At 33.6% G+C, this 25,320-nt stretch overlaps 1 long non-coding RNA gene across 1 annotated transcript; it reads left to right on the top strand.

The window, feature by feature from the left end:
• Positions 1-2,952: 2,952 nt before the first annotated feature.
• Positions 2,953-18,863, top strand: LOC108289268. The gene is made up of 3 exons (XR_001819084.1): positions 2,953-3,026; positions 9,826-9,831; positions 18,842-18,863. It is a non-coding gene; the product is annotated as an uncharacterized LOC108289268 (long non-coding RNA).
• Positions 18,864-25,320: the final 6,457 nt, after the last annotated feature.

Genomic DNA, 25,320 nt, shown 5'->3' with positions numbered 1-25,320 from the left:
TACCTCCCCTGCCACCTCCACCAGAGAAGGTGCTGGTATTCATGGCTGAGAGACCTGAAGAGGGTTCACATCACAAGACTCTATGCAGAAACTTCCCAGTACCAGCCCAGGGACTGTTAGCCCTGCTGGGTGGCTATATCCAGAAGAGAAATAACAATCATTAGATTTCAGCTCTCAGGAAGCCACATCCTCTGTAAAAGGAGGAGAGTACGACAATGGGATAGCAACTTACTTCTGCAAGAACGGCCATAATCAAAAAAAATTTAAAATAATAGATGTTGTCATAAATGCAGTGAAAAAAGAACACTTCTACACTACTGGTGGAAATGTAAAATAGTAGAACCACTACAGAAAACAGTGTGAAGAATCTTTAAATAACTAAGAGTAGCACTAGTATTTGATTCAGCAATCCCACCACTGGATATCTACCCAGAGGAAAAGAAGTCATTATGAGAAAAAGATACTTGCACACACAGATTTATAGCAACACAATTTGTAACTGCGAAAATATGGAACCATTCCAAATACCCATCAATAATGAGTGGATAAACAATTTGTGGGAGATATATATATATATAAAATATAAACAATTTGTAGGATATATATGATTATGTTACATATATAATCATATACAATCATATACATGATTATATATGATATATACAATCATATATGATGATGATTTATATATATGATTCCATCATATATATAAAATATTATATATAATTATATATACATGATTCCATCGTGTGTATGTGTGTATGTGTGTGTATATATATATATATATATATATATACACTATTACATTGATTGATTTGTGCATGTTGAACCATTTCTTCTTTATCCTAGGGATAAATCCCTAGGATAAATTTGGTCATGATGAATGATCTTTCTAATGCATTGTAGAATTTGGTTTTCTAGTATTTTGTTGAGGATTTTTGCATCAAATTCAGCAGAGATATTGACACCAGGGATAAATTCCACTTGGTCATGATGCGTGATCTTTCTAATATATTGTAGAATTTGGTTGGCTAGTATTTTTTGAGGATTTTTGCATCAATATCCTGCAGAGATATTGTCCTGTAGTTTTCCTTTTTCTTTATGTGTCTGTCTGGTTTTGGTATCAGTGTAATAACTAGCCTTGTAGAATGGGTTTTTCAGTATTTCCTTCTCCTCTATTTTTCAGAATAGTTTGAGTAGGATTGTTATTAGTTGTTCTTTAACTATTATTTTAGGTAGAGGAGTACATGTGAAGGTTTGTTACATAGGTAAACTCATGTCATCAGTGTTTGTTGTACAAATTATTTTATTACTTAGGTATTAAGCCCAGTACCCAATAGTAATCTTTTCTGCTCCTTTCCCTCCTCCCACTTTCCATCCTCTAGTGGACTTCAGTGTTTGTTGTTTCTTTCTTTGTGTTCATAAGTTCTCATTATTTAGCTCCCACTTACAAGTGAGAACATGCAGTATTTGATTTTCTGTCCCTGTGTCAGTTTGCTAACAATAGTAGTCTCTAGATAGATCCATGTTTCTGCAAAGGACAGAATCTTTTCCTTTTTATGTCTGCATAGTGTTCCATGGTGTATATGTACCACATTTTCTTTATCCCAATCTGTCATTGACTGGCATTTAGGTTGATTCTGTGTCTTTGCTATTGTGAATAATGCTATAATGAACATTCGTGTGCATGTGTCTTTATGGAGAGTGATTCATGTTTCCCTGGGTATATACCCAGTAATCAGATTGCCAGGTCAAATGGTAGTTCTGCTTTTAGCTCTCTGAGAAGTCACCATACTGCTTTCCAGAATGGTTGAACTAGCCTTGTAGCCATTCTACAAGGCTAGTCATTACCCTGATACCAAAATCAGACAGACACATCAAGAAAAAAGAAAACTATGGGTTGAACTAATTTACACTTCCACCAACAGGGTATAAGTGTTCCCTTTTCCCTGCAACCTTGCCAGCATCTATTATTTATTTATTTATTTATTTATTTATTTATTTATTTATTTATTTATTTATTTATTTTGAGACAGAGTCTCACTCTGTTGCCCAGGCTGTGATCCCAGCTCACTGCAACCTCTGCCTCCTGAATTCAAGAGATTCACCTGTCTCAGCCTCCTGAGTAGCTGGGATGACAGGTGCACACCACCACACCCAGCTACTTTTTGTATTTTTAGTAGAGATAGAGTTTCACCATGTTGGTCAGGCTAGTCTTGAGCTCCTGGCCTTGTGATCCACCCACCTCGGCCTCCCGAAATGCTGGAATTACAGGCATGAGCCACTGTGCCTGGCCATCAGCATATATTGTTTTTTTGACTTTTTAACAACAGTCATTCAGACTGGTGTGAGATGGTATCTCATTGCAGTTTTGACTTGCATTTTTTTTATTGATCAGTGGTGTTGAGCATTTTATATGCTTGTTGGCCAAATGTTCGTCTTCTTTGGAAAATTGTCTGTTCATGTCTTCTGCCAACTTTTTAGTGTTTATTTTTTCTTTCTTAAATTTGATTAAGTTCCTTATGGATGGATGTTAGACTTTTGCCATTTTCACAGTTTGTAAACATTTTTTTCTCATTTTGTAGATTGTCTGTTTACTCTGTTGATTGTATATTTTACTGTGCAGAAACTCTTAAGTTTAATTAGATCCCTCATTAATTTTTGCTTTTGGTGCAATTGCTTTTGTTGTCTTTTTCATGACATTTTATCCATTCCTATGTCCAGGATGATATTGCCTAGGTTATCTTTAAGGTTTTTATAGTTTTGGGTTTTACCTTTAAGTCTTTAATCCATCTTGAGTTGATTGCTGTAGATTCAGCTTCAAATCTTCTGCATTTAGCTAGCCAGTTATTCCAGAACAACATATTGAATAGGGAGTCTTTTCCTCATTGTTTGCTTTTGTTAGCTTCACAAAAAATCAGCTGATCTTAGGTGCAACCTTATTTTGGGCTTTCTATTCTGTTCCACTGGTCTGTGTGTCTGATTTTATACAAGTACTATGCCATTTTCAGTACTGAAGCCTTGAAGTACAGTTTGAAGTTGGGTAATGTGGTGCCTCCAATTTTCTTAGTCTTGACTTCTATTTTTATTAAAGCATGGTCTGAGAGTGTGCTTTGTATAATTTCCACTCTTTTGCATTTGTTGAGGATTATTTTATGTCCAATTTGTGATCAATTTTAAAGAATGTGCCATGTGGCAATAAGAAAAATATATATACTGTTGTTTTGGATAGAGAATTCTGTAGAGATATATCATATCAATTTGGTCCAATTATGAATTTATCTCCTGAATATCTTTGTACATTTTCTGCCTCAATGATCTATCTAAGACTATCAGTGGAGTGTCAAAGTCTCCCACTATTATTGTTTGTGATTCTGTGTCTTTTTGTAGGTCTCTAAGAACTTACTTTCTGAACTGGGGTGCTCCTGTGTTTGGTGCATATTTACTTGGGGTAGTCCAATCTTCTTGTTGAATTTAACTCTTTATCATATATAATGCCCTATTTTGTCCTGTTTTTTCTTTGTTTTCAGTCTCTTTTGTCTGAAATTAGGACTACAATTCCTTCTTTTTTCTGTTTGCCATTTGCTTGGTAGATTTTTTTTTCTAACCCTTTATTTTGAGTCCATGGGTGTTTTTATATGTAAGATGGGTCTCTTGAAGACAGCATATCATTCGGTCTTGCCTTTTTACCTAGCTTGCCACACTGTGCCTTTCAAGTGGGGGAATTTAGCCCATTTACACTCAAGGCTATCATTGATATGCATGGATTTGATACTACCTTTGTATTGTTTGATGGTTATTTTGTGGGCTTGTTTGTTGTTGATTCACAGTGACACTGGTTTGTCCATTGAAGTGTGTTTTTGTATAAGCTGGTAGCAATCTTTCTATATTTATTGCTTCTATTGCAATCTCAGCTTTTGTTCTTTTGAGAAAGTCTTTATTTTGTCTTCATTTTTGAAGGCTATTTTTGTCAGACGTACTATTCTAGTATATATATATTTTTTCCTTCAGCACTTTAAATATGTCATTAGACTCTCTGTCGGCCTGTAAGGTTTCCACTGAAGGGTCCACTGCCAGATATCTTGAAGCCCTATTTTATGTTATTTGTTTATATTCTATTGCTACTTTTAGAATTCTTTCTTTATCTTTGACCTTTGGGAGTTTAATTATTAAATGCCTTGAAGTATTCTTCTTTGGATTAAATATACTTCATGTTCAGTTGCCTTCTCTACTTGGATATTGGTATCTTACTTTAGGTTTGGAAAGTTATTTGTTATTATTCCTTTGAATAAACTTTCTACCCCTATCTCTTTCTCTACCTATTCTTGAAGGCCAATGACTCTTAAATTAGCCCTTTTGAGGCTATTTTCTAGATCCTATAAGCATGCTTCACTGTTTCTATTCTTTTATTCTTTCATCTCCTCTGAGTATATATTTTTAATTAGCCCGTCTTCAAGCTCATTAATTTTTTCTTCTGCTTGATCTATTCTGCTATTAAAGGACTCTGATGTATTCTTCAGTATGTCAATTGCATTTCTCAGCTCCAGAATTTCTGCTTGATATTTAATTATTTCAATCTGTTTTTAAATTTGTCTGATAGAATTCTGAATTCCTTCTCTGTATTATCCTAAATTTCTTTCAGTTTCCTAAACATGGTTATTGTAAATTCTCCATCTGAAACGTCACATATTTCTGTTTCTCTAGGATTAGTCCCTGGTGGCTAATTTAGTTCATTTACTGAGGTCATGCCTTCCTAAATGGTATAGATGCGAGTAGATGTTGTTTGATGTCTGAGAGTTAAAGAGATAGGTATATATTGTACTCTTCATTGTCTGGAATTATTTGTAGCCATTCTTCTTGGGAAGGCTTTCCAGATATTTTAAAGGACCTAGGTATTGTGATTAAAGTTTCATCTGCTACAGGAAGTACCCCAAGCCCAGTAATGCTGTGGTTCTTGCAGAGTCATAGAGGTATCCTCTTGGTGATCTTAGACAAGATCAGGGAGAATTCTTTGGATTACTAGGCAGAGATTTTTATTTTTCTCCCTTTTTTTCCCTCAAACATACAGTGTCTACCTTTCTGTTCCTGGTGTGTAGTGACACAAGCAGTGGCAACCACTGCTATGACTGTACTGGGTCAAACCTAAAGATACAATAGCACTGAGTCTCATCTAATGTTTGCTGTAAACTACTTCCTGGCTACTGCCTATGTCTCTACAATCTGTAGATGGCAAATCCAGCCTTACCAGTATCGTTCCTTTAAAGCAGTGAGGATTCCCAGACCACAGTGGGTTCATAAGTGCCATCTGGAATTCAGGGCATAGAGTAAAAATCCTTAGAAGTGTACCAAGTGAGCTACTCTATTGTGACTGAGCTGACCCTCAAACCACAAGACACAGATTGTCCTGCCCCTTTCCCAAGGCCAAGAAGCCTCCCCTTCCACCACAGACCTCGAGGAATATTATCAGATTTCTGCCAACATTCCCTAAGGTTCAAGATCACTTAAGTCAGCTTGTGGTGAATGCTACCTGACCTGGGACTCACCCTTCAGGGCAGTGGGCTTCCCTTTGGTCCAGGGAAGGTTTATAAGTGCCATTCAACAGTCAAGTCCTGGAATCTAGGACCAAAGAGCCCACTTGATGCTCAACCTCCCCTCCCCTCCCATGGCCATGCGGGTACCTAAGGTGCAAGACAAAGTCCTTTGTACTTTTCCCTCTGTGTTTCTCAAGCAGAAGGAGTATTGCCTGATAGACAACACAGCTGGGAATGTGCTGAGTCTCACCTGAAACTGGTAAGTCTCAGAGGCTCACCCAAGGCCGTTGATGTAATACCAATGTATTGCTATTGGTTATTCAGGGCCTAAGGAATATTCAATTAGCAGGTGATGGATGCTGCCAAGACTGGGTATTTCTTTCAAGGTAGTGGGTTTCTCTGGCTCAAAGTATATCTAAAAATGTCATCTGAGGGCTAAGGCCTGAGGGGCCTCATAATTCCGACTAGTTCCCTATCCTGCTGTGGCTGAGCTGGTATCCTAGATACAAGACAAAGTCCTCCACACTCTTCCCTGTCCTCTCCTAAAACAGAAGGAAATGTTCTGTTTTGGAGCCAGGAACTGTGCATCCCAGGGTTAAGGGAGGAGTAATAACAGCACTCATTTGGCTGCTCTTGCTAGTGTCTTAGTATGTCACTTGTTCCCTCAGTTCCCTTTCTGGGCCTAGTTTAGCATCAGGACTCACCTAAGAGTTGCATTCCTAACGATCTGATTAACTTCAAGTTGACTTGAAGACTGAGAGCACTGTAGCCCTCATTTATGAAGTTTTCAGGGATTCGTGTTCCAATCAATGGGATTGGCAATTCCTCGCTGGCTATGGCTGGTTTAAATGCTCCCTTTGTAAGGTGACATCAGGTGATTTTGATCTGTTTCTTTCTTTCTGTTCTAACAGCAGCACACTGAGTTCAATGCCTCATAATTGCTGTGCTCTCCCTCCCCATGCACCCAGATATGCTGTCCACAACTTACCACTATTGCCATGTGGTCAGGGAGGGGTGGCATTGTCTAGTGAGTACTGCTTTTTTATATCTCTTTAGTGCCTTTTTCAGTGATATAAAGTTAAGATCAGTTACTGAGTGCACACCTGATTTTTGGTTGTCATAAAGATGGTTTTCCGTGTAGATAGTTGTTAAATTGGTGGCTTTATCAGGGTAATAAGCAGTGAAGCCTTCTAGTCCATCATCTGATTCTGCCTCCAAATGGTTTTAAAATATCAATCATATATTATCTGTAAAGATTTTTAAAACGCATATGTCTATGCTTCATCAGAGAATTTGCTTCAGTTGACCAGAAATACAGATTTGAAACTGGTATTTTTATTAATATAGAAAGAAAATATTCATGTGAAAATATTCAGTAAGATTGGGAGCAAGCAGATAAAAATGTTGAAATTGGACTGAAAAAACTTTAGTTATTCATCATCACTTTTATAATTACCCTATATGTATTTGAGAGTTTACTAGAATATGTGTACATGGATGGAAAGAAAGACTACGTATATCTACTTAGTTGGGCCTCATTCTCAATATGGTCCTATTCAGTTGTATTGAGAGATGCCATATAATACTGTCTAGCAGATAATTTGCTTTACAAAGATAATTTGAAATTTAAAGTATTAAAGCAATGATAACAGACAGAATTGATATGCATTCAAAATTGCAATACAAATAAATTATATTACCTCATTACATGAAATAATATTATATAAAGCTCTGCACTCATTATTTCAGATATATACAATACATACACAAACACAAAATCTCTCCTAGAGAAACATACTTGATGTTTTATAAAATTATCCCAGATATCTTAATTAAGATTATCCAGGTTGAATAAAGAGCATATTGTCTGATTTAAACATATAGTAGCCCCAGTTCTTCCATGTTTTGATTCTACCTGAAAATAATAACTTTGAGAACATCTGGCACATATGCAACTGATCCAACATTATTTTTCCCCAGACAATGGTATAAAAACAGATCCAAGTTAGAGGGATGGCAGGTTACTTCCTACAATATCCATTCACTTAAACTAGGAATCTTCTTCATAAAAACCTAAGAAGGAAGTCCATCCAGAGCTAAAAGCATTTTTAATTTGAGCAATAAAAGTGAAGTGCCATAATACTTGTATTTTATACAAGAACAATAAAAATTTTTAAATGCAAATCGTGTTAAAGTTCTATGAAAGTGTAAAACCTTATTTCAAACAATAACATGATTGAGAAGTTTTGATTTGTTATTAAGGATAAATAGGTTACATATATTTACCCTCACTAAAAATGACTAAAATATGTCATATTATATACATATATATATATAATGTCATATTATATTTATTATTTATGCTTCTCAGAACTACCTTCTCCTATCTAGGTGACAGAAAGGCAGCTCACAAAATTATTCTAGGCCTTCATTAAAAAAGGATGTTTCACTATCACAGCTATTGCTGCTTTAAAAACAACAAAACTATGACAGCAATTTCTCACAAGTATCTGCCAATTGGCATAGATATTAAAGGGCCTCAAAATTTATATTTGCTTTTTTGTAAAATAATGAAAAAGTTAACCTTGTGTCAAGCTAGCTAGCTGATCACATTAGATTGGATTTATGCAGACTCCTTGGTGGATTTTTGAAAACAATTTTCTCATCTTCAACTGCCCTAGTATATCGTAAACTTTTAATTGTTTTAATATATGGAATAACTTTAATTATAACATTAATTTATTAACTTTGCTTCAAACAATAATTTACTTCTTGGAATGGTGATGTTGAAATAGGAAATCTACATATTTGACAGATTATAGGTTTTTCTATAGAAGGGGCTTAAATAATTTTAAAAAAATGTTAATAAAATGTTTACTTCATGTACATTTCCTACTTGGAGTTCTCATATAAACCATTCTAGGGTCTCAGCTTTTCCCCTTTTATTTTCTACTAGGATACTTACGAATTTAGAACTGAGGAAAGCCCCCCTAAATCACTAAATATAGAAGTGCATTCAAAGCTATTTAGAAGCTAAATACTCTTTTTTCCCCCTTAGTAAAGGCTTCTCTATATTAAAATTAAACATCTTTGAAAATTAAAAATCTTTGCCTTATTGATTTTTATGTATTTATTTTCGAATAAGTTAAAGATCATTTTACAGACACTCATATTGGCCTGTAGTTTTTCTTTTTCAGCTAGCAAACATAAGATATTGTGTTTATCCTTTTATTTCCCCACATATGTGGACTGAATATTATCCTACCTCAGACTATTGTTAGCTGAAGCACATTTATATTTGCACTGTAAAACCAAAGTTACAGCAGTTAATCTAAAAGGTCAGTCCATGAAGGATTATCTAAGGCAAAGTTTAGCATATAGAAGTCAAAGATCATGCAACTTTCCTGCTGGACCCTCTGTCAAGCCATGCTTACTGTCACCATACAGTGGTACACAAAAAGAAACCATTAAGAGGCTAGGGCAGAATTATTGGAATTGCCAGCATAGGGAAGGATCTGACACACCTGCTGTGTGTTCACAATAAACCAACTTGCCTATTCAGTTCCACAATTTAACTGTAACACTAGGTCATACTGTGCATGGAGTTGCAAATCTCTTTGTTTTTAGCAAAATGCCTTTTCACTAAATAGCTATGCATGCTGCCTGGATATTACTCCATGTATCCTTCTGATATTCTCATGAGGAAGGCAAATGACAAGGCTCATAATTTTACTTAATGAAAGGGAGAAGTGTCAAATGTGAAAGACCTATTATTTTATCACATTGAAAATGAAAATCGAGCTCATAAGAAAATTTATCTATGATAATTGCTCTTTTACTACAGTTCCACTTCCACTTGGATATATGTATATGTTATAACTGATATATGATTTTTAATGTTTGACTCTATTTGTATGTATACATTTTTTGATTGTCTTCAGAAAAGTCTATATCTAGTGATACTATTGGTACAACTAACTAAACGCTAATATTATTTCTTCACATAAAAGCTGTGAAAGACTGACTAGTGTAAAGATCCCCTGTCAAAATTTTTAAGAAAAATATCTATGGAATATTTTTAATTACTTATAGAGATTGAAATAAATTCTTGTTTTTTAAATCATTATAAAGTCTAAAACCCTTGGTTTGCTGAAGCAGGCTTGTGTCAACTCTCAGAGCAGATTGTTAAATTTGGGTTTTGTAAGCTGGTTGTCAATACAACCATTATAACATATACACATATATATGCACACACCTATGCATATACATAATATACAATTAAATTATATTAAAGATACAAGTAATAAAAACTAAATCTTATTTCCTAATTGTCATTTCATGTTACCATTCTCTATGTGAGGATAATAATATCTATCATATCTGTATGTTTAAAATACTGTATGACATTCTACTATTGAGCATCCCTTCACACAGTAAGTTTCAATGAAATTACCTTGGTAGCTTGAAGTCGACCGTGGTAGAAGTATTTACACCACAGCAATCAGCGAATTCTACACATCAGACTTGGTTTATTTATTTTTTAATTCATTGTCTAAATCAGGAGTCAGTAGGCTACCACCTGTGGGTCAACTGCCTATTTTAATAAAGTGTTATTGGAACTCTTCACACTCTAACGGCAGAGTGGAATAGCTGCAATAAAGACCATATGGCTAACAAGCCTAAAGTATATACCATATGGTTCTTTGCAAGGTTTGCAAAACCCTTGTCTGGGCTGAAGAAAACAATAGAAACATGTTAGTAATGAAGCTGAAATTTAAAAGTTTGTAGTGTCATCAGCCATTACTTTATGAAAAGCATGAAGGAATTAAAAATTATTCTTTCATTATTTGATAGTTCAGCAAAAAATCGGTCTAACATGACTGATGAAAGAGTGAAGTTCCAACATATGTCTTCTCTGTTTTACTTGCATCTTGCTCATGAAGGTAAACAGAAATATCCGCCAATATTTATGTCAGATCTACATTTATTTATCACCTGCAGCTAGACTTGCTAATGGATATAAGAGTTCAGCAAAATATCAACATAAGCATATTGTTGGAACCAATTGTCTATATAAAATTAATAATAAACGATAGTGGATATTTTAATATTTGTATAGTGTGTCACACAACATTTTTATCTATAACATTTTTATCTATAACATTTTTAGTAAACATATATGTATGTGCGTATATATGTAGTCCTTTTGAGAGCCATTGGTATTCATATACCAGCATACCACTTTCTAAAGCTATGTTCCTTACTTTCCTTAAAAATACTTCAAAGGTGTCTAGCTGTATTAATTATTATACAATTGTACAATAATAGGTACTATATGAATGCCTCCTAATACAATGTGCAGTTTTATTATCCATTTTTTTTGTTAGCTACCAAATTATTTACAAAATTGGTTACATGAGTTTTTTCTTTATTTCAAATTAAAATTATTGGAAACTGGAATTAAAATATTTGAAAACTTTATGCAAAGAAAGAGCATGATTATTATGCCAAGAAGATATTACACCATTGCAATTTTCTAGAAAAATTGTAATACTAATTTTAACACAGCTTAATACGTTGCTCCCGTTGTATATTGAAAGGCTGTCATTTTAGTAATAATGGGTTTTTTAAAAGGATTATCAAACAGCTGCTACATTTTTATTTGATCATTAATGGGTAATATCAAACATATAAATAGCCCAGAAGTCCCTCTTTAGTGTATAGTCTTATGTATAAAATTATATACATGTACTCTCTCTTTCTGTACAATAAAAAAGCGAAGATTTATTATTTTTATTTTTCACAAAATAGCAAATACCACCTTACTAATAGCTTTCCACTGCAAAGACTGAATTACTTCCTCATCTGCTTAGGGCTCCAGGTGGAGTCAGTAATTTCACATTCATTGAAAGAAATAGAAAGAGACTCTATAATCTAGAGCTGTGTAATTCAGTATTTCAAAGAATTTCATATTCAGCATAAACCCACAAAGCTTACATAATGAGTATTTCATTGTTGAATGACCCCCTTGCAGTTTGATTGTGAGTTTGCTATTCTACGGTGTATTTCAGAAATTAGATTTTGAAGCTTTAATGAAAGTAAATTTCAGTACTCTCAACTGTAACTACATAGTGTAACCAGACAAAAAGTTGAAAACAATAGTAAAAACAACTTAGTAATGTATTGCTTAAGTAAACTAAAACTGAAATACAACCGGGTTGTTTCAGCTAGTTGGTTAAATCTATAATCTATATCTGCATAAAGGAAACAGAATGTCATGTGTGGATTCCAGAGTTGATAGAAAGATTAAAAAGTGATATTTCTCTATAGGACAGAGGCTACAGAACTGAGAGATGAAGAATTTTGTCTACTGGAATGCATGTATATATTTATCTAATTTTAAGTAATAATTAAGGAAAGACTTTTCATTTAGAAGTTCATGTCAGCTCAGGGGTTCTTAGGAACCCAAGTTATATGAGGGGTTATTAAGCCTAAATTATAATGTCTTTGTCCTAAGCCTGCCATATTGAGGTTTTCTTTCTTGTTATGATTTACAAATCTCAGTTATTTTTTTCCTATGATATTTAGAGGAACCTTAAGAATCTGATTGTGGTGCATACTACCTATGCAGCCATATGGGAGGCAACTGTCACGTGAAAGGGGGACCCAGGCTAGTTCAAAAGAACAAGAGTATTTCTCAAAGATTTTAAAGGGAGAATGTGAATCACACTTGAGAAGTGATAAATAAGTTGTGAAGATAAGACAGAGTACAAAGTCATGCCAAAAAGATTGAACAGCAAAGTCTGTAGGTAGTAGCAACAGCAGGTTATAACAAGTGACACATACCTTGATGCTGCACATCAAGAGCATGCTAGAATTTGCTGTTAACTGATGTGGGTAACCATTTCAGCCTATGGAGTTTCTGGGGGAGCTATAACAACCCTAATGCTCAGGCCACAGCCCGGAACAATTAAATTGGACTATCTGGAGGTGGGACCCAGCTAGCTGTATTTTTTTAAAGCTTCCCAGATAATTTCAAAGTTCAACAAGGTTTAGAAGCCTGCCTTAAAGAAAATTAAAGGTTTTTTTTTTTTTTTTTTTTTTTTGCTTGATTGCACATTATGGTCATCTGGGAGTGTTGATGATGTACCAATGTCTGATTCTGTCCCCAAACTAATATATTCATAATCTCTGGGGATGAGCCCCTGGGATGGGAATTAGTGGAAATACAGACTTTTTTAATGTAGACAGCAAATTACCATGCCGCTATCTTTTCACTGAAGTGGTTCAGAGACAATAAGAGAATTAGCTTCAGTAAATTCAGAACTACTAATTTTCTGAGAAAAAATGTCAATAATAGTTTACATCTTAAAAGCTATGAAGTTTTTCTTCACATATAAACTTTATACTTTATTATTTTAATTTGATTACCCCATGGGTAAAAATCTATTAAATACAAATTAACATTTTATATATTATCATTTTACATTATCATAATTTTTATACAAAACCTTCATTTAATTAGAAATTTCTAATGCTGAAAACATGATTTTTTTTTCAGTGTTATCTAGTTAAAGGAATTAAAATAGAGACTCCCTAAAACCAATTCAACTGCCAAAGTTCCATTCCTTCAGCCCCTGTTTTGTAATTATTCATTGTCACAAAAGTCAAAGCGTGTGAGTAATACTGTACTTGAATACTCAGAAAGGAAATTGTTGCATAAATAATTAATGTTGTGAAAGGTTAAACTTAATTTGAAATTAGGTGATTTTTCTCCTGCCAGGGTTACAGACTTTGAAGGTGAATAGTCTGATAGATTTATTTACTGAGGGGAAAATGAATGCTAATAAGTAGCTTTTTGTGTTATGCAGATTCCCCAATATAATTTCTCACTAATAATTAATCAGCTGTGAACAAAAAAATAGAATGCTGTGGTTAAAATGTTTCATTGTACATATTTATGGGATATAGAATGGTATTTTGATATGTGTACACAATGAGTAATGATCAAATCAACATAATTAGCATATCCATCACTGCAAAAATTTATCATTTCTTTGTGTGGTGAACATTCGAACCCTCTTTTCCAGCTTTTTGAAACTATACAATAAATTATAGTTAATCGTATTCACTTCACAATGCTACAGAAACCAGAACTAATTTCTTCTATCAGTTAAAATTTTATATATGTTAGCCAATTTCTCCCCATCCTCCCTTTTCCCCAAAACTTTCCAGCCTTTAATGTCCACAATTCTGCTCTCTACTTCTATGAGTTTAATTCTTTTTCTTCATTTCTTTCTTTCTCTTTCTCCTTCCTTCCTTCCTTCCTTCCTTCTTTCTTTCTTTCTCTCTCTCTCCTTCCTTCCTTCCTTCCTTCCTTCCTTCCTTCCTTCCTTCCTTCTTTCTTTCCTTCTTCTTTCTTTCTTTCTTTCTTTCTCTCTCTCTCTTTCTTTCTTTCTTTCTCTCTTTCTTTCTTTTTCTTTTTCTCTTCCTTCTCTTCTCTTCTCTTCTCTTCTTTCTCATCTCTTCTCTCTTCTTTTTTCTTTTTTGTGCCTACATATGATTGAGAACTCAAGGTATTTATCTTTCTGTGCCTGGATTATTTTATTAGGTTGGTGCAAAAGTAATTGTGGTTTTTGTCATTAAAAATAGTTGCAAAAAACACAATTACTTTTGCAAAAACCTAATAATTAACAAAATGTCCTCTAGGTTTATTCATGGTGCCATGAATGACAGGATTTATTTTATTTTATGATTGAATAGTATTCTTTTGTGCATATATACTACATTTTCTGTATCTATTTATCTTTTGATAGACATTTAGGTTGGTTCCACATTCTATCTATTGTGAATAATGCTGTAATAAACTGGAGCGAGGGTGTCTATTTGATATAGTGATTTTCTTTTCTTTGGATAAATACAAGTGTGGGTTTATGAATCTTATGATACTTCTATTTTTAGTTTTTATAGAAATCTCCACATAGTTTTTTACAATATCTGTACTATTTACATTCTCACCAATAGTGTAAGAGTTCATATTTCTTCACATCCTCACCATCATTTGTTATTTTTGTATTTTGATAATAGTCTTTCTGAGATAAGATAATATATCATTGTGGTTTTAATTTGCATTTCCATGATTATTAGTGATGTGGACCCTTTTTCATATATTTGTTTGATGTATTTGTGTATCTTCTTCTGAGAAATGTCTATTCAAATTATTTGCCTAATTTTAAACTGTATTTTTTGTGATATTATTGTTTGAGTTCCTTGTATATTCTGGGTATTAGTATTTTCTTGATGAATAGTTTCCAAATATTAGTTTACAGGTGGCCTCCTCACTCTCTTAATTGTTTTCTTTGCTATTCAGAAGCTTAGCATTTTTCTATTCCAATTCCATTTGCCTGTTTTGTTGCCTGTGTTTTTGAAGTTATAACTATAAACTCTTTGCCTCAACCAATATTCTGAAGTGTTCCTCCTAGGTTTTCGTTTAATAATGTTATAGTTTTGGGTCTTATATTTAAATCTTCAATCCACTTTGAGTTTATTTTTGTATATGGTAATAGGGGTCCAGTTTCATTCTTCTGCACATGGATATCCTGCTTTACCAGCACCATTTAATGAAGAGGGTATACTTTCTCCAATGTATTTTCTTGGTGTCTTTTTGTTGAAAATCAGTTGACTGTAAATACAGCATCTAGATTTATTTATGGATACTCTATTGTATTTCATTGTTTTTTAAACCAATTTTATACACTTACTATGCTATTTTGGTTACTATACCTTTGCAGTATATTTTGAACTCAAATGGTATAAGGACTTTAGCTTTGTGTCTTTTGCTCCGTATTGCTTTGGCCATTTGGGGACATTTTTGCTTCCATACAAATTTTAGGATTATTATGTTCTATTTCTGTGAAGAATGCAATTGGTATTTTGATAGGGATTGCATTGAATCTGTAAATTGCTTTGGGTAGTATGGTCATTTGTAACAATACGAATGTTTCTAATCCATGAGTATAAGATGCCATTCCCTTTGTTTTTGTCCTTTTTAATTTCTTCCATCAGTGTTTTGTACAAGTTTTTCTTGGAGAAGTCCTGCAACAACTCTGTTAAATTTATTCCTATGTTTTGTTTGTTTGTTTGTATTGTTTTATAGACATAGTAAGTGGGATTACTTTTTCAATTTCTTTTTCAGCTAGTTCAGTACTGATGTATGTAAATGATACTTATGTTTTATGTTGATTTTTTATCTTACGACTTTACTAAATTAGTTTATCAGTTTTAAAAGGCTTTTTGGTAGAGTCTCAAGGTTTATATATATATATATATATATATATATATATATATATATATAAGATTATGTCATCAGCAAAGAGCAACACTTTGGCCTCTTCTTTTCTGATTTAAATGCCTTTTATTTATTTTTCTTGCCTAATTGTTCTGGCTAGGACTTACAATACTATGTTAAAAAATAGTGGTAAAAGTGTACATCCTTGTATTATTTTCCCTTATCAGACTTTCTCCATTCAGTATTTTGTTAGGTGTTGGTTTTGGCATAAATGGCCTTTATTGTGTTGAGTTATGTTTCTTTTATTCCTAATTTGTTGAGAATTTTTATCAGGAAATGATACTTAATTTTATCAAATGTTTTTTGCATCTATTGAAATGATCACGTTTTTTTTTCCTTCATTCTGTTATTGCAATGTATCACATTTATTTATGTATGTATGTTGAGACATCATTGCATCCCTTGGATAAATTGCATTCAATAATGATGTGTGTTCTTTTTGATATGTTGTTGAAATTGTGTTAGCATTTTGTTGAGGATTTTTGTATTTATATTTATAAGGGATACTGTCTTATACTTTTCTTTTTGTTGTTGCCTTTCTGTCTAGCTTTTATATGAAGATAATGCTGACCGCATAAAATGAATCAAAATAAAAAGAACTCCCTTCTCTTCATTTTCTTTGAAATAGCTCAGAAGAATAGGTTTCATTATTTTTAAAAGTTTGGTAAAAATTTTCAGTATAGCCATCTAGTCCTGGAATTTTCTTTATTGGGAGACTTTTTATTACTGATTTGATCTTGCTACTCATTGGACTGTTCTGTTATTTTTTAAAATTACTTTGTGTTTTAATCATTATAAGTTATACATATTCTGGAATTTATCCATTTCCTCTAGGTTTTTCAATTTGTTGGTGTATAGTTGTTCATAGCAGTCTCAAATATTCTTTATATTTCTGAGGTATCTCTTGTAATGTCTTCTTTTTCATTTTTTATTTTTTTATTTAAGTGTTCTCTTTTTTTCTTGGTTAGTCTAGCTAGCAGTTTATCAATTTTATCTTTTCAAATAAAAAACTTACTGCTTCATTCATTCTTTGCATTTTTTTGTGCTCTATTTCATTTCATTTTGCTCTGATCTTTGTGATTTATTTCCTTCTACTAATTTCAGGTTTGGTTTATTCTTGCTTTTCTAGTTCCTTGAGATGCATTAGTTTGTATGTCCATTGATCCTTTCTATATAAAGGAATATGTCCTTTATTCCTTTCTTTATATCCTTTGTATATCCTTTATTTCTATGTTATTGCTTACCTCTATACTTTGGTGGCTTTCTGTTTTACATGACGGTAGATATTTTCCTTTCACTTACAGATGTAGGACTCCTTTAAGATTAGATTGTAGGTCAGTCTAGGGGTAATTAATTTCTTCAGTTTTTGATTCTTTGGAAAGGATTTTATTTCTTCTTAATTCCTGGAGAATAGCTCTTCTTGGTATAGCATTATTGGCTAACAGGGCTTTTTTCTAGTACTTCAAATATATCATCCCATTCTCTCCCGGCCTATAAGGTTTCTGCTGAGAAGTCTGATGTTAATACATTGGGGACTTTTTTTTTTTAATTGTATTTTAGGTTCTGGGGTTCATGTGTAGATCATGCAGGATTGTTGCATAGATACATACATGGCAATGTGGTTTGTTGCCTCCATCCCCCCCTCACCTATATCTTGCATTTTTCCCCATGTTACCCCACTCCCCACTGTCCCTCACCTAAACTGCCCCAATAGGCCCCAATGTGCGATGCTAACCTCCCTGTGTCCATTTGTTCTCATTGTTCAACACCCAATTATGAGTGAGAACATGCAGTGTTTGATTTTCTGTTCTTCTGTCAGTTTGCCAAGAATTATGGTTTTCAGATTCATCCATGTCCCTACAAAGGACACAAACTCATCATTTTTTATGGCTGCATAGTATTCCACATTGTATATGTGCAATATTTTCCTTTTCCAGTATAACATTGATGGGCATTTAAGTTGGTTCCAGGTCTTTGCTATTGTAAACAGTGCCACATTGAACATACCTGTGCATGTATCTTTATAATAGAATGATTTATAATCCTTTGGGTATATACCCAGTAATGGAATTGCTGAGTCAAATGGAATTTCTATTTCTAGATCCTTGAGGAATCACCACACTGTATTCTGCAATGGTTGAACTAGTTTGCATTCCCACCAACTGTGTAAAAGTGTTCCTTTTTCTCCACATCCTCTCCAGCATCTGTCTCCAGATTTTTAAAATGATTGCCATTCTAACTTGTGAGAGATGGTATCTCAATATGGTTTTGATTTGCATTTCTCTAAGGACCAGTGATGACGAGCATTTTTTCATATGTTTGTTGGACTCATTTATGTCTTCTTTTGAAAAGTGTCTGTTCATATCCTTTGCCCACTTTCCAATGGCTTTGTTTAGTTTTTTTCTTGTAAATCTGCTTTAGTTCTTTGTAGATTCTGGATATTAGCCATTTGTCAGATGGGTAGATTGCAGTTATTTTTTTCCAGCTCTGTTGGTTGCCAGTTCACTCTAATGATTGTTCCTTTTGCTGCACAGAAGCTCTGGAGTTTAATTAGGTCCCTTTTGTCTATTTTGGCTTTTGTTGCCAATGCTTTTGGTGTTTAAGTCTTGAAGTTCTAACCTATTCCTATGTTCTGAATGCTTTTGCCTAGGTTTTCTTCTAGAGTTTTTGTGGTGTTAGGTGTTATGTTTAAGTCTTTAATCCACCTGGAGTTAATTTTATTGTAAAATGTCAGGAAGGGGTCCAGTTTTTGCTTTCTGCACATGGGTAGCCAGTTTTCCCGATATCATTTATTAAACAGGGAATCCTTTCCCCGTTGCTTGTTTTTGTCAGGTTTGTCAAAGATCAGATGGTTGTAGATGTGTGGCATTGCCTCCAAGGCCTCTGTTCTGTTCCCTTACTCTATTTCTCTCTTTTGGTACCAGTACCATGCTCTTTTGATTACTCTAGCATTGTAGTATAGTTTGAAGTCAGGCAACATGATGCCTCCAGGGTGTCTGTTTGGTTCTTTCTTTATTATATCTTCATCATTGATGAGTTTATTATTGAGATCATAAATTATTTTTCTGATTTTATTGTATTGACTGTGTGTTTTCTTGTATCTTACTGTCTTTTAGATCATTATTTTTTTATTTATTTTCAGTTATTTCATAGATTTTCTTTCCTTTTGGATCTGTACTATACAATTATTGTGCCTTTGTAAGTCATTTTGGACATGTCTTGTTTCCTCGCTTTTTCTTATTTCTCGTGTACTTATAATGATATCTACGCATCTGGTGTAACAGTTGCTTCTTTCAATTTTATGAAATGACTTTTATAGAAAAATACTTTCCTGCAGATGTATCTACAGAGTTGGTTGGGTAAAATGCTTTGGCCTTGATTCTGGGTAGGCTCAATAGGGTAGTTTCTGTGTGATGTCGTCTGCTGTAATCAATGTCAATGGAGACAGTGGGCTGGGCATGCTAGTCCTCAGGCCTGCAGGCAGTGTATGTGTGCATCGGTACTGGCAGTATTGATGGGGGCTGAGTTGGACCCTTCTTGGACCCCCAAGTGGCATGTGTGAGTGCTGGCAGTGACATCAGCAGGCCAGTTCTTGAGACTGTGTTGAGCTTATGGCATTTAGAGTAATACTAGTAGTAGTAGGCTGGCCTTTGGGTCCCTAAGTAACATACGTGGGTGCCATGATGACAATGGTAGGCTTGGCAGGCTGGTCCTCATGCCCTCAGTTGCCATGTTTGGGTTGATGCTAACAAATGAGGCAGTAATAGCAGGCCTGTTTTAGGTCCCCAGGTAGCGCACACATATACCAGTGGTGGTAGGTGTGGCAGACCTGTCCTCACATCCCTGTAAGATGTGTGTGGGCACTTTCAGCAGCCCATAAGGTAGACCCATCCTCAGAGTCTTTTTGTTCTATCTGTACCCTTTCTGGGGCATTGGACTCCATACTTCCTGGGGCTTAGGAAACTGTGTGGGTTAGAATTCTGGAGAACTGACTGTACTAATGGGTCCAGTAAGCACCACAATGCTAAAGTCCTATGGGCATACATGGGGGGATATCAGCTAGGTTTGAGGGATGTAGAGACGAAAGGGCTGTTGAGCTCCAGAGCAGGATGTAGTGTAGTGTGTGTTGGGCTCTCAGAATGGCTCCAAAAAGGATCCAAATGATTTAGCCCCTTAGATCTCAGGAGTGTGCAGGAATCAGCATGACTTTTTTCTTTGAAACGATGGAGCCATCTTGCTTCCAATACATAGCCCAGGAACTGTGAAGAGCAGGGGGCTCTCTTACGGCTATAACTGCAGGCATCCATGGTAAGAATGTGGATCACTATAGATTTCTCTCTTACCTTTCTCCTTAATGGAGAATCTTTTCAGGATCTGAGCTGATCCTGTTCAGGCAAGCTGCTTTGCTTCCACTTCCTTTTGTGCCTTAGCGGGCCTCTGTCACTTCTATGCTTAATTGTTGTGTTTTCTCTTAGACATTCTATTTGGCATGTGGTTATCTATCTGCTGTTTTGGTTCTCATTTGTTTAGAAGCCAAGTGCTGAGAGCCTCAAGTTAGCCATCTTAATGATGTTTTTTGTGTTAAATTTAAATTGAGATAAAAAAATTAAAATAAATTTAAAATGACATCTTTAACTTGTCACATAAAAAAGAAAACAAAGAAAAGCATGGTAAAAGTGCATACAACTTAAAATTTTTTATTATAATTTTAAGAAGAAATATAATAGAAATTCATATAAGATTTTCCTTTCTGAAATAAATGTAATTCTAATATTCACTGCAAGAAATTTAATATAATTTTCTTGTTTTAGTTCACCAAGTTCATTTAAAGATAAATGTATTACTTTGCTAGAGTCAAAGAAAAATGCCATAAAGCTGAAAAGACAAACCTTTATATAAAACAACTACTTGAAAGGAAAGCAATTCAAATGAATAGGTCTGTAACAATATCTGATGTACTGGTCCAATTAACTACTAACACTAATTGTATGAAGGTGCACCAATATCCTTTACTGAAAAGCATTTGATACTAATGTTAAAAATTGATGGTTTTCCTGCAAGTGTTGTAACACTGCACTAAACATTTTATCATGTTAATATAAGTTGAATAGGGAAGAGTCAAAGAGGTTAGATTTTTCAGATATTAAGAATTTAATATATATAACATGAAAAAATTATATGCCTTCACCTTTCTCAATTAAAAATGACTGTTCCCTTACTGTGGGTAATTTATTTTTAAGTAAAACAATGGTAAAAGTTGAACATACTTAATCTAAAATATGAAATGTTCAAAATTTAAAACTTCTTGAGCACCAACAGGATGCCCCAAATAGAAATTTCCACAACTTAGTACTGAATGCAAACTTTGTTGCATGTACAAAATTATTATAAGTATTGTGTAAAATTGCCTTCAGCCTATGTGTATAAGGTGCATATGAACCGTAAAGAAATTTTGCATTTAGACTTTGGTCCTATCCCCAAGATACCTGATTGTGCATATGCAGAAATTATAAAAACTGGAACAATCTGAAATTCAAAATATTACTTGTCTCATGCATTTTAGATAAGGGATATTCATAAGAATATACACATAAAAATTATTACCTTGGGCTCATAGCCAGAGCCTAATTATTAATATTTTGCAGTGAGTATCATAGTATGAAGAAAATGTTCCACTGCTCTCACCATAATTTTTTTAAACACAAATTTATTTTCAAACAAAAATTGGTCTAAACATTATTTTTCTATTAGCTTTCACAATTATATCATTTTAAAATTAAGAGTCATTACCAAGTCAATAATTACTTATCAATGAAAGACTTTTCTGATCTTGAGAAGTGACTAATTTTTCAGGTTAGTTACACATTAGGGTAAAAAGAAAGTCCACAGATGCTAGAGTGCAGAGAAAGAAGCTTTTATAATTTGTTTTCCATAGGCAAATGTCACATTTAACATCTCAGAAATTTTACATTTATGAAGGTGTATCAGAAATTATGGCCAGTAAGTTGGTATAGAAAAGTTAAGGGAACAATGTAAATGTATCACAATAATCACTATTTCAAGGATTTTACAGAGATGAAAAATAAAAAGAGTTTTTTGGACCTTCCTATCATCATTTGTTTGTCAAACTTTATTTTTTGAGACACCTCTTTGTGAAATAAATCTCTGTGTTTATATTACTCTAGGCTAGTAGAATACCATTGGTTTGTGCAGGTGATTGTTTATTCAAATAAATAGTAAATAGTCCTTATCATTAAGACCATTATTTTATTTCCATATGAGTAATATGTTGAAGAAATTCCCGTTTTATTTAACTTACCTATGAACCATAGAAACCACAGAAGTTTCCATAGCTTCTAAGTTTTTAAGGTGTCTCTAAGGTCATTTCAAATGGATGAGTTAGGAAACATCCATGATAGATAAGCTAAGCAGACATAACCTATGTATTTACTAGTAACAGCTTGAGAGCTGTGAAAATTAGGCAATTACCAGAAGAAATGCTTGTGAAGCCATGATCTTTGTCTGTTTCATCTCCATGGAGAAGAGCAGGAAATGTGTAGTAGCTAAATAAATGTTGATATGTGTAGTAACTAAATAAATGTTAATATGTGTAGTAGCTAAATAAATGTTGATATATACTATGGTCAGAAAAGAACAACCATGATAAAATATATCACATATTTATCCTAGCCTTTACCTATAGATCTGTGATTTGTATTTATCTACTTCATAGTTAGTTAGAAAAATTGTGGCCCACTTCAAGTCCTTTTGATGTGTATGGATTCAAATGGCAAACTAAGAAAACAGTAGCTATTTTGAATTTACTGCGATGATCTGCTCAGTTATTCATTCATTCTAACCTGATAAGAATGGATACATGAATAATTATGTTCATAACATATGCTCTAGCAAAATCCTTTTTTTTCTTTTATCATACTTTAAAATCCTTTTCCACAGTCTTTTCTTTACTATTTTAATCCTCTCTATTATATATGTGTGTTAATATTCAGCATCTTCCTTCTCCTTCCATCACAAAAGTTTATCCACATTAACATGTGGAACCCACACTGTAGCAAGAATGCATTTCAAAGAAGAAGGAAGCCCACTAATTCAACGGAGCAGGTGAATCAACCAGTAACACTCAATAAGATGTCAGGTATTCAGTGAGATTTATCTCTAATTTCTATTTCTTTTTAGGATTACTAACCTAAGAAAATAGGGCCAACTGCTCTCAGAAAAATGCTGAGATTCTGCTAGAAGGTAGTGGAAGGAAAGAGGGCTTATTAAATTTCTGACTAAGTTCAATCTCCTTTGATCAATTAACTTTCAGAAGCTGGGAAACAGATATTTAGAAAGTGTTTAAAGTATTCCACTTTACAAATTGACTTGGCTTAGGTGACACATGCATTTTATGCAGATGCATCAATATTAGAGATTTCTGTAGTTTTATAACTTTCTGGTCTACCTCATTTTCTTAGACCCTGCAAAGAAAACATAAAAAATATCCTTGTAATTATGCAAAATATGGCATAAGTTTGTTTCCTGTTTTAAAAAAAGTGGTTATGTAATCAAGCATCAAAATTAGCTGTTTATTTTTTGTAGATCAGTCAGCTCCCATTTTTCATCTTTCACTGAATAAAACAATACAACTCTACCTTCTCATTTTCTTCCTGGACTTGTGGCCATATAAATTAAGGAAGTCACTCTTGCATTATATTGAAAGTTGTGACATTCAAAATTCAGAGATTCAATTAAGGTAAAAAGAAATCTTAGATGAGAAACTGATCATAAATGTTTTCTTAAAAAATTTGCTAGTGTAGCATTATATAGACGGTAAAATTTTGAATGCTATTAGTATAATTCTGTTCTAAATAAATCCAAATAAAAATAAATATCTAAAAATATTAGGTAAAATTTGTCTATAATCGCCCTCTTATTAGATAATTCACTTTGAAAAAAGTAGTTTGTGCTGAATGAGGGAAAAAGTTACACTAAGATTTTTACATTGTAAGTATTTGGTGATCTAACATGAATGTAATTATTAGTATATCAAGCCATTTTAAAATAATTTTTTTTTAGCACAGAGATTACTCACAATAAAATAATTTCATTTTCAACCATCTATTCAAGGATACTGTATTGAAGATTTTTGAGTGTTTAGAAACCTATGAAAAAAGGAGAAAGGCTGGAGCCTCCTTTTCAATAATTTGCTTGAAACACTTGAATTAAAAATTATACCATTAAGTAACAATTATTACCTTTAACAGTTTTCAAAATGTTGATGAAATGTATTGCACATTTATGTATACTTTAAATAATATACATACAATGTATGGATTTTTGTACTTTTAAACTTCTCATTGTTCACTGGTAGACTATTTTTTAGAAGATGGGAAATTTAATTTTGTATTTTATCATTCATACCTATGATTCAACATCTAAGTCAGAGTTCCATTGTGTAGTGATATATAAAAATTTTGATTTAGGGGGAAACACTGGTAACATATCTTTTATAATTTTTAGTGTGAAATGTAGCTGGGTCAGGAGAATAGATGAGATGATATCAGATGATATCAATATAAGAAAGTCAGACAGGAGCACCCAGATACATAAGGCAAGTTCTTANAAAAAAAAAAAAAAAAAAAAAAAAGGAAAGAAAGTCAGAAGAGAAGTGATCCAAAAATTGCACCCTTGAACGCATTATAATTTAAGGACTTGTCTAAAAATACTGAAATACCAGATGGTCTTGAGAGAAATGAAAAGAAGATTCAAGGGTTCACATAAGAATCAGAGGGGAATGCTGTCATAGGAGATTTTAAAAAAATAAATGAGTATTTTCAAGAAAGAATAAATGGTCACAGTGTCACCTAAAGTACAGATGCCAAATACATGAAGCACTGGCCATTGGATTGAGCAACAAAGATTATACTGTTTATTTTATCAGATGATCAGAGAAGAGGTTAGGACAAGATGTCTACTTTGAAGGAAAGGATATAATTAAGTGGATATTACCCTTGCTGATCTTGATGTTGACTCCCATCGAAAAGGAAAGAGAGAGACATTAGATATAAGGAGGGGTACTGTCAGGTATGAAAATGAGTCAAGGTCTCACAGAAAAAAAAGGAAGGAAATGAAATCAAGAAATCAAATGATGGGGTTGTATTTTGATGAGCTAAGGTGATTCTCTTCCTTTGAAACTGAAAAAGTAGATGCGGGTGAGAGAAGAATCACATTTAAAGATGTGCCTATTGGAGACTAGAAGATTATCTATAAGATTGCCTCTGCTAAGACAGATACAAACTTCACTTGTTGAAAGAGGGACAATGGATTGATGGGTACTTTCAGAAGAGTGTTGAAAGTCTAGAATATGTCCAATGAAGAATGGATTTTAAAGTTTTAGTGGCAGAGGCATTCTGGGAAATCCAGGTTACTACTGTAGAC

This window comes from Cebus imitator, unplaced genomic scaffold, assembly GCF_001604975.1.
Source record: "Cebus imitator isolate Cc_AM_T3 unplaced genomic scaffold, Cebus_imitator-1.0 Scaffold398, whole genome shotgun sequence".
NCBI lineage: Eukaryota > Metazoa > Chordata > Mammalia > Primates > Cebidae > Cebus > Cebus imitator.
The sequence above is the reverse complement of the archived record's forward strand: the minus strand, read 5'-3'. Positions and strand labels throughout refer to the sequence as shown.